The sequence below is a fragment of the Herpailurus yagouaroundi genome, unplaced genomic scaffold, assembly GCF_014898765.1.
Source record: "Herpailurus yagouaroundi ecotype Mexico unplaced genomic scaffold, PumYag 250, whole genome shotgun sequence".
NCBI lineage: Eukaryota > Metazoa > Chordata > Mammalia > Carnivora > Felidae > Herpailurus > Herpailurus yagouaroundi.
The window spans coordinates 12,348,994-12,354,899 of NW_024412467.1; the positions used below are offsets into that span (position 1 = coordinate 12,348,994).

Below are 5,906 nucleotides of genomic sequence, written 5' to 3' on the forward strand. Positions count from 1 at the left end.
TGTGTGTGTGTATCTGGACATGTGTGCATGTATGTGGACATGCATATGGATTATGTGTGTGTGTGCTCATGTGTGTGGACATGTGGGTGGGTGTGTGTGTGTGGACATGTATGTGTATTGTGTACCTGTGAACGTGTGTGTGCGTGTGTGTGTCTAGATGCATGTGCATGTGTGTGGACATGTGGGCATGTGTGTGCATGTGTGTATATGTGGATGTGTGTGCACGTTGAAGTGTACACGTGTGGACATGAAAAATGAACTTTAATTTATTTTTGTGTCTGAGTCATTTCTAAAGAATCTTACACCCCCTGACGTTTTTCCTTCCTGTAGCTGCAGGAACCCTTCATAGAAACTCGGTTCTCCCTCTGCCACTCTGCTGAGACCACATCATGAAGAGAACATCTGCGAGTGAGCAGGAAATTCATTCCCCCCCTTCCCGGGGCCCGAAAAGAGAAAAATAATCAAATGGTGAAACCCCAGTATTTGCGTACCCATACGATGGGTTTGGTTTCTCCAGGGCTCACTTTCATCTCAAGCGATCCTTTCTGCGCCCCCACCACCCACACCCTGGCCCCTCAGCCGGGAAGGGGGGATGTGTCCAGCTGTCCCCGTGGTGACGGCGATGAACATGTGAGGTATAACAAAAAGCCGCTCAGCCTGCAAGAGAAGCGCTGGTCTGGACGGAGGGGCTCGCGGACATCGTGCCATGAAGTGTTATCATCATATTTCCAATTTTAAAAATCAATCCTGCCCAGAAGCATGAAGATTTCTTTCTACTTTATTTTTCTTGTGTGTGGTCTAGTACTTTCCCCAAAGCATGTACCTGTCCGTGGGTGCACACTTCAAGAACTAGCTGAACTGGGGCGCCTGGATGGCTCAGTTGGTTAAGCATCTGACGCAGGCTCAGGTCGAAGTCTCATGGTTCGTGGGTTCGAGCCCCACGTTGGGCTCTGTGCTGACAGCTCAGATGCTGTGTCTCCCTCCCTTTCTGCCCCTCCCCCGTTCTCTCTCTCTCTCAAAAATAAATATTAGGGGCGCCTGGGTGGCACAGTCGGTTAAGCGTCCGACTTCAACCAGGTCACGATCTCGCGGTCCGGGAGTTCGAGCCCCGCATCGGGCTCTGGGCTGATGGCTCAGAGCCTGGAGCCTGTTTCCGATTCTGTGTCTCCCTCTCTCTCTGCCCCTCCCCCGTTCATGCTCTGTCTCTCTCTGTCCCAAAAATAAATAAAAAAACGTTGAAAAAAAAAATTAAAAAATAAATAAATAAATATTAAACAAATTGAAAATAAAAAGAATTAGCTGACGAAACAAAACAATATACACACATGCATTATGCATATTACATATAATAGAATATGTATATTCCAACGAGGATAGTCAGGATAACCCCAAAAAAACAACCCCCAAACCTCAGTGGCTCGATACGGTATTGGCTCACCCTTTGTTCATGTCACATCTGAAGCGGAACAGTGACTTGATTCCAACGGGTGACTCAGGAATCTCATTTCTCTCCATCTTGTGTTGCCACCACCTTAAACACGAGTCCTTCCAAGGTTGTCACAGGAGAGCGTGGGCCACTGCACACGGGGTTTCGCGCCAGGCCTAGAAACCCCTCACATCTCTCTCCCAGCCACATTCCCTTGGCCCAAACCCAGTCATATGGCCCCAGCCTAACTACAAGGGCAGCTGGGAAATGCATCCTCCCAGGGTGCAGGGAAGAGAAAACCAGATTGAAATGTAGCCAATCTCTGCCAGAGGTGATGTTTTCTTCAGTCTATTAAGTCATTAAGCTTTGAGTGTGCTAAGCAATGGAAAGAAAGAAAGAAAGAAGGAGGAAGGAAGGAAGAAGGAAAGAAAGAGAGAGGGAGAAGGAGAAAGAGAAAGAGAGGGAGAGAGGGAGAGAAAGAGAGAGAGGAAGGAAGGATGGATGGAAGGGGCTAAAAAAGCTGTTGTTACTCTGACACAATCAGGTCTTTGATCCGACTTAGTATCACCAGATGCCGGACCAAATGAGAACTAAACCAAGGGGCAAAAACCCACTGTACAGACCTAAAAAGTTACCTTTCGTTCCAAACTACACGGACGTCTCAGTTCACAGGAACTGGTGTGCCCACGGAGCGTGCCAAGATCTGAAGTCCCCCTTGGAACACTACGGTGGTCAGGCCTGGAGGCCAGCGCATCGAGAGGGCCCTGGCGGAGAAAGACGGGAAGAGCCAGTCTTGGGAATTATTCCACAAGCACAGTGCTCTGTAGGGAAACCAGGACCAGGGCTTTAGGTAGCAAGTTACATGAGACACATCTACTGAAGGATGTGGGGGCCCAGGACCATCCCTGGCAGGGTGGGGATGAGCCGGTCCACCTATCCCCACACACGTCGTGTGCCCCTCCTGTGTCTCCTGCCCTGGGTGGGGCGCCGCCATCTACCCAGCTGCCTAAACCTCCTTTCGCCCCTGCAGAGTCCCCACCCTGCTGATTCCACCCGGCTGCCCCCCCTCCTCGTTCACCCCACTGTCTTTATGCCACTGCCATGGCCTTAGTCCAGGCTCAGCATCGGCCTCTGGGCTTCTGCAACAGCCTCTCCCTGGTCTCCCCGCCTCCACCTAGTCTCACCTCATCCGCTCTATGCTTTGTGCTGCAATCCAGAGTGTTCTTTCCAAAACACAAAGCTGATCATGCCAACCCCCTGGTTTGAACTTTGTAATAGACCCCGCTGCCTTCAGGATGAACTTTAGGACCCCTGGTGTGGCCAGCAAGGTCTCACATCATCGGTGCCTTGCTCGGTTCTCCAGCATCACCCCCGCCCCCACTGCCCCTTCTCCCCAACAGCCCACGGGCACACGACGCTCCAGGCAAACCACCCGAGGGTCCCAGGGGAACACAGGCTCCATCGTCACCAGAGATGGGCTCCCTCCTCTGTGTGCTTCCGTCTCCCACCCCCTCCCCAGGGTACCTCCCCCTGTCTCCGAAGGGGGCGGAGAGAAGGCTGCTTCTCTGTGGCGAAGCAGAATTATTTGAACGTGGCGCCACCGTGACCAGACTTAGCATCAAAGTGCCAGGCCATTGTTTGATCAGCACTGGGGTCAAAACACAGCTATTAAGAGAGATATGCCTTCGCTAGTATAGACTAGCCCGGGGTGTGGCCACAGAGGCACTCCACAGAGCAGCCCTGAGGCACTTTTATGTGCTTGAGAAGCCCAGGGGGCACTGGTGGAGAGAGACCTCCCTGAAATGGAGGTAACCACGGGCCCCCCGCCCTCGTCCCCCTTTTCACGGATCTGAGCCCATCTCAGCCCTCTCTCCCAGAAGCCTTCAGGAGCCCAGGGCAAAGGGGGACCCCTTGGACAGCCAGACACAACCTGGTGACGCCGTTCACAAGTGTCCAAGTCTTAGGACTGGAATTATCCCACGGGGAAGCTTGCCGCATCCTGAAGGAGGAGGCGTGGGCCCCAAACAGGAAGGGCTTCAAGGGGGCCCTGGAACAGCAGATGGCGGGTGGGAGGATAAGCCTGAAGCAAGGGGAACGCCCTGGTGGCATACTCAGCGAATCTCCTGCTGATGGCCCAAGGAGGGGACTGGAAGCCGGCCAGTGCCTTCAACGCTCAACGAAAGGGGCTGCGCCATGTCTGGGGGACTTTCTGAGGGAAGCCAAGTTTGTGACCTCAAGCGTATCATCACCTGCAGGGGGTGGGGGGACAATGATGAGGGAGAAGAGTGGAGGAGAGGGTTTCTGCCTGTCTGGAGGGGCTGGGAAGGCAGGAAGGGGAGGGGTTCCCTGTTCTCTTTCCCTTCCTGAAGCCAGACAAGGGGCCTGTAAGGGAACCCCTTGAGGAACGTGATGTGACCCCGGAGTCTGGAGGACGCAGACAGAGACTGGCGCCTGGCCCCTGCCTGCAGCGTTCTGGAAACCGGTCCAACCAGAGGCACCCTGATGGGAGAGCGCGGGGAGAAGCAGGTTGGGGGGGCATGGGGGTGGGGAGCGGCCTGCTTTCCCAGAGCTCGGAAGAGGGAGAGAGCGTTTCCCACAGACCAGAGCGGGCCCTGCACAAGGTCATGGGGCTCGAGCTGCCTTGAAGGGAGCACTCCCAATGGGGTGCCTGGAACAGCAAGAGAGCACAAGAGAAGGGTCTGCGAAGGGTAGAGCTTCAGAAGGGTCGTCACCTGCACCTGTGCACCAGGGAGCCATGCCTTGAACGGACGGCCCCAAAGGGGGTCCCCCAGAGGGACACTGTCAAAGAACTCACAAAGATCCGAGCTCACGTTGGGGCACCCGGCCCTGCCAGAGGCCAGCAGCGACGAGGCTCCCACGCCCTGTCTCTCCTCCCTCCCCCTCAGCCCGGAGGGGAGGTCGAGGCAGCCCAGGGAGCAGACAGGAGTGTAAAAGGGAAGACGAACACAGACGTAGCAGAGAAGCAGACCTCACTGCCATTCTCCTCACTGCGGGCTGCTGGGTGAGCAGCTGGAAACTGGAGGCACTGAAGCTTTGATCTTAGACTCAACGAGATTAAGGGAGGGAGGCCGCCCACGAGGGCCTAAAAGTGACCAGAGAAGCATCGGGACCAGACAGGCATGCGGGAAAGTCCGGGGGGGAAGGGCAATGGGTGGTGAGGAAACATGGATTTTTCCTGCCTGCGTGGCCCCCCGGACTGGCCCGCTCGGTGACCTGGCTACACCCGCTACCCTGGGCCATACCCCCGGTCAGCGGAACCTTTGGGCCTTACTCAGACGAGGGAGCTCTCGGACATCTTGGATTGCCACTCACCTGGGCTTCAGGAAAGCTTCGCTTTGGGGCAGTAAACAAAGCTGCCCCACACCCCTGACTACCCTTTCTCAAAGTTGGGTTATCCAGAGCTGGGGTGGGGGTGCACCTTGACCTTGACCTCCTGAAGCCACCAGGGCTATGGAGGCAGCCTGTATGATTCCACTTGGAGAACATTCTTCGCTCACCATGGAGCCTCCAGACACGCTGCGCTGTCTTCAGGGGAGGGAAGGAAGGGAGGGCCACATGCAGGCAGCCGAGGGACTTCTGCGGGGACATCCTGGGAGTTTTGTTCAGCCTGCCTGGTGAGGGTTGTCGACTCCAGGCACAGACCCAAGAGCTAGGACATGTCAGGCTTTGTTCAGCCAGGCTCCCCTGTGATTGAGAGAGCACGTGAGTTTGGAAGCAAAACAAGCGGGCAACTGTTTAAAGCAGCTGAGTGAATCCAGCGGCCTTTCTCTGACCCGGGAGAGGGAGCAAAGAAAGAGACTTGGAGAGAATCAATCCCTCCCAGGGATCCCTCCCTCAGGTAGGGAAGACGGGGCTTTTCTGCGCACGCGAGGTTTTCACAAGCTGAAGTACCAGGATATGGGTATTTCTCCCTACTTAGTTTTCTTTCTGCAATTCTTTTGGGGGGCAGAACCGTGTGTGCGCGTGTCTGTGCGTCGGTGTCTGGGTCTCTTAGGACCGCTGTAGCAAATCACCACAAACTTGATGGCTTGGAGCAACAGAAACGTCTTCTCCCGCTGTTCTGGAGGCTTCAGGTCCCAAACCGAGGGGTCAGCATGGCCGCGCTCCCTCCGAAGGCTCTGGGGAAGGACCCTTCCTTGCCTCTTCCAGCTCCCGGTGGCCCCAAGCCTTCCTCGCCTCGTGGCTGCCTTGTTCCGACCTCTGCCTCTGTCTTCACGTGGCCCCCTCTCCTCTGATTGTTCCCCTCTGCTTTTCTCCTGTCTCTTTTAAGGATACTCGTTTGTCATTGGAGTCAGTGGCAATTTGGATAATCCAGAATGATCTTATCTTGAGATCCTTAATTATTTGTAGTCATGTCTTTGGCGGGGCCGGGGGGGGGGGGGGGGGGGGGGGGAAGAGAAAAAAGAGGGGGGAACCAGACGAGGGGGAACAGAGAGCAAAAACAAAATGTTAAACTTGG

At 55.2% G+C, this 5,906-nt stretch overlaps 1 long non-coding RNA gene across 2 annotated transcripts in view; it reads right to left on the reverse strand.

The window, feature by feature from the left end:
• The window catches only part of LOC121020468 (uncharacterized), a 7,498-nt gene extending 1,669 nt beyond the window's left edge, over window positions 1–5,829 (reverse strand). The window contains exons 1-3 of one of the 2 annotated variants that reach the window (XR_005786146.1): window positions 5,363–5,829; window positions 4,760–5,131; window positions 2,062–2,190 (exon numbers count right to left, since the gene is read on the reverse strand). This is a non-coding gene — a long non-coding RNA (uncharacterized LOC121020468). Of the gene's footprint in view, window positions 1–2,061; window positions 2,191–4,759 lie in introns of both variants that reach the window. The other variant, XR_005786145.1, reaches the window with a different exon arrangement.
• Window positions 5,830–5,906: the final 77 nt, after the last annotated feature.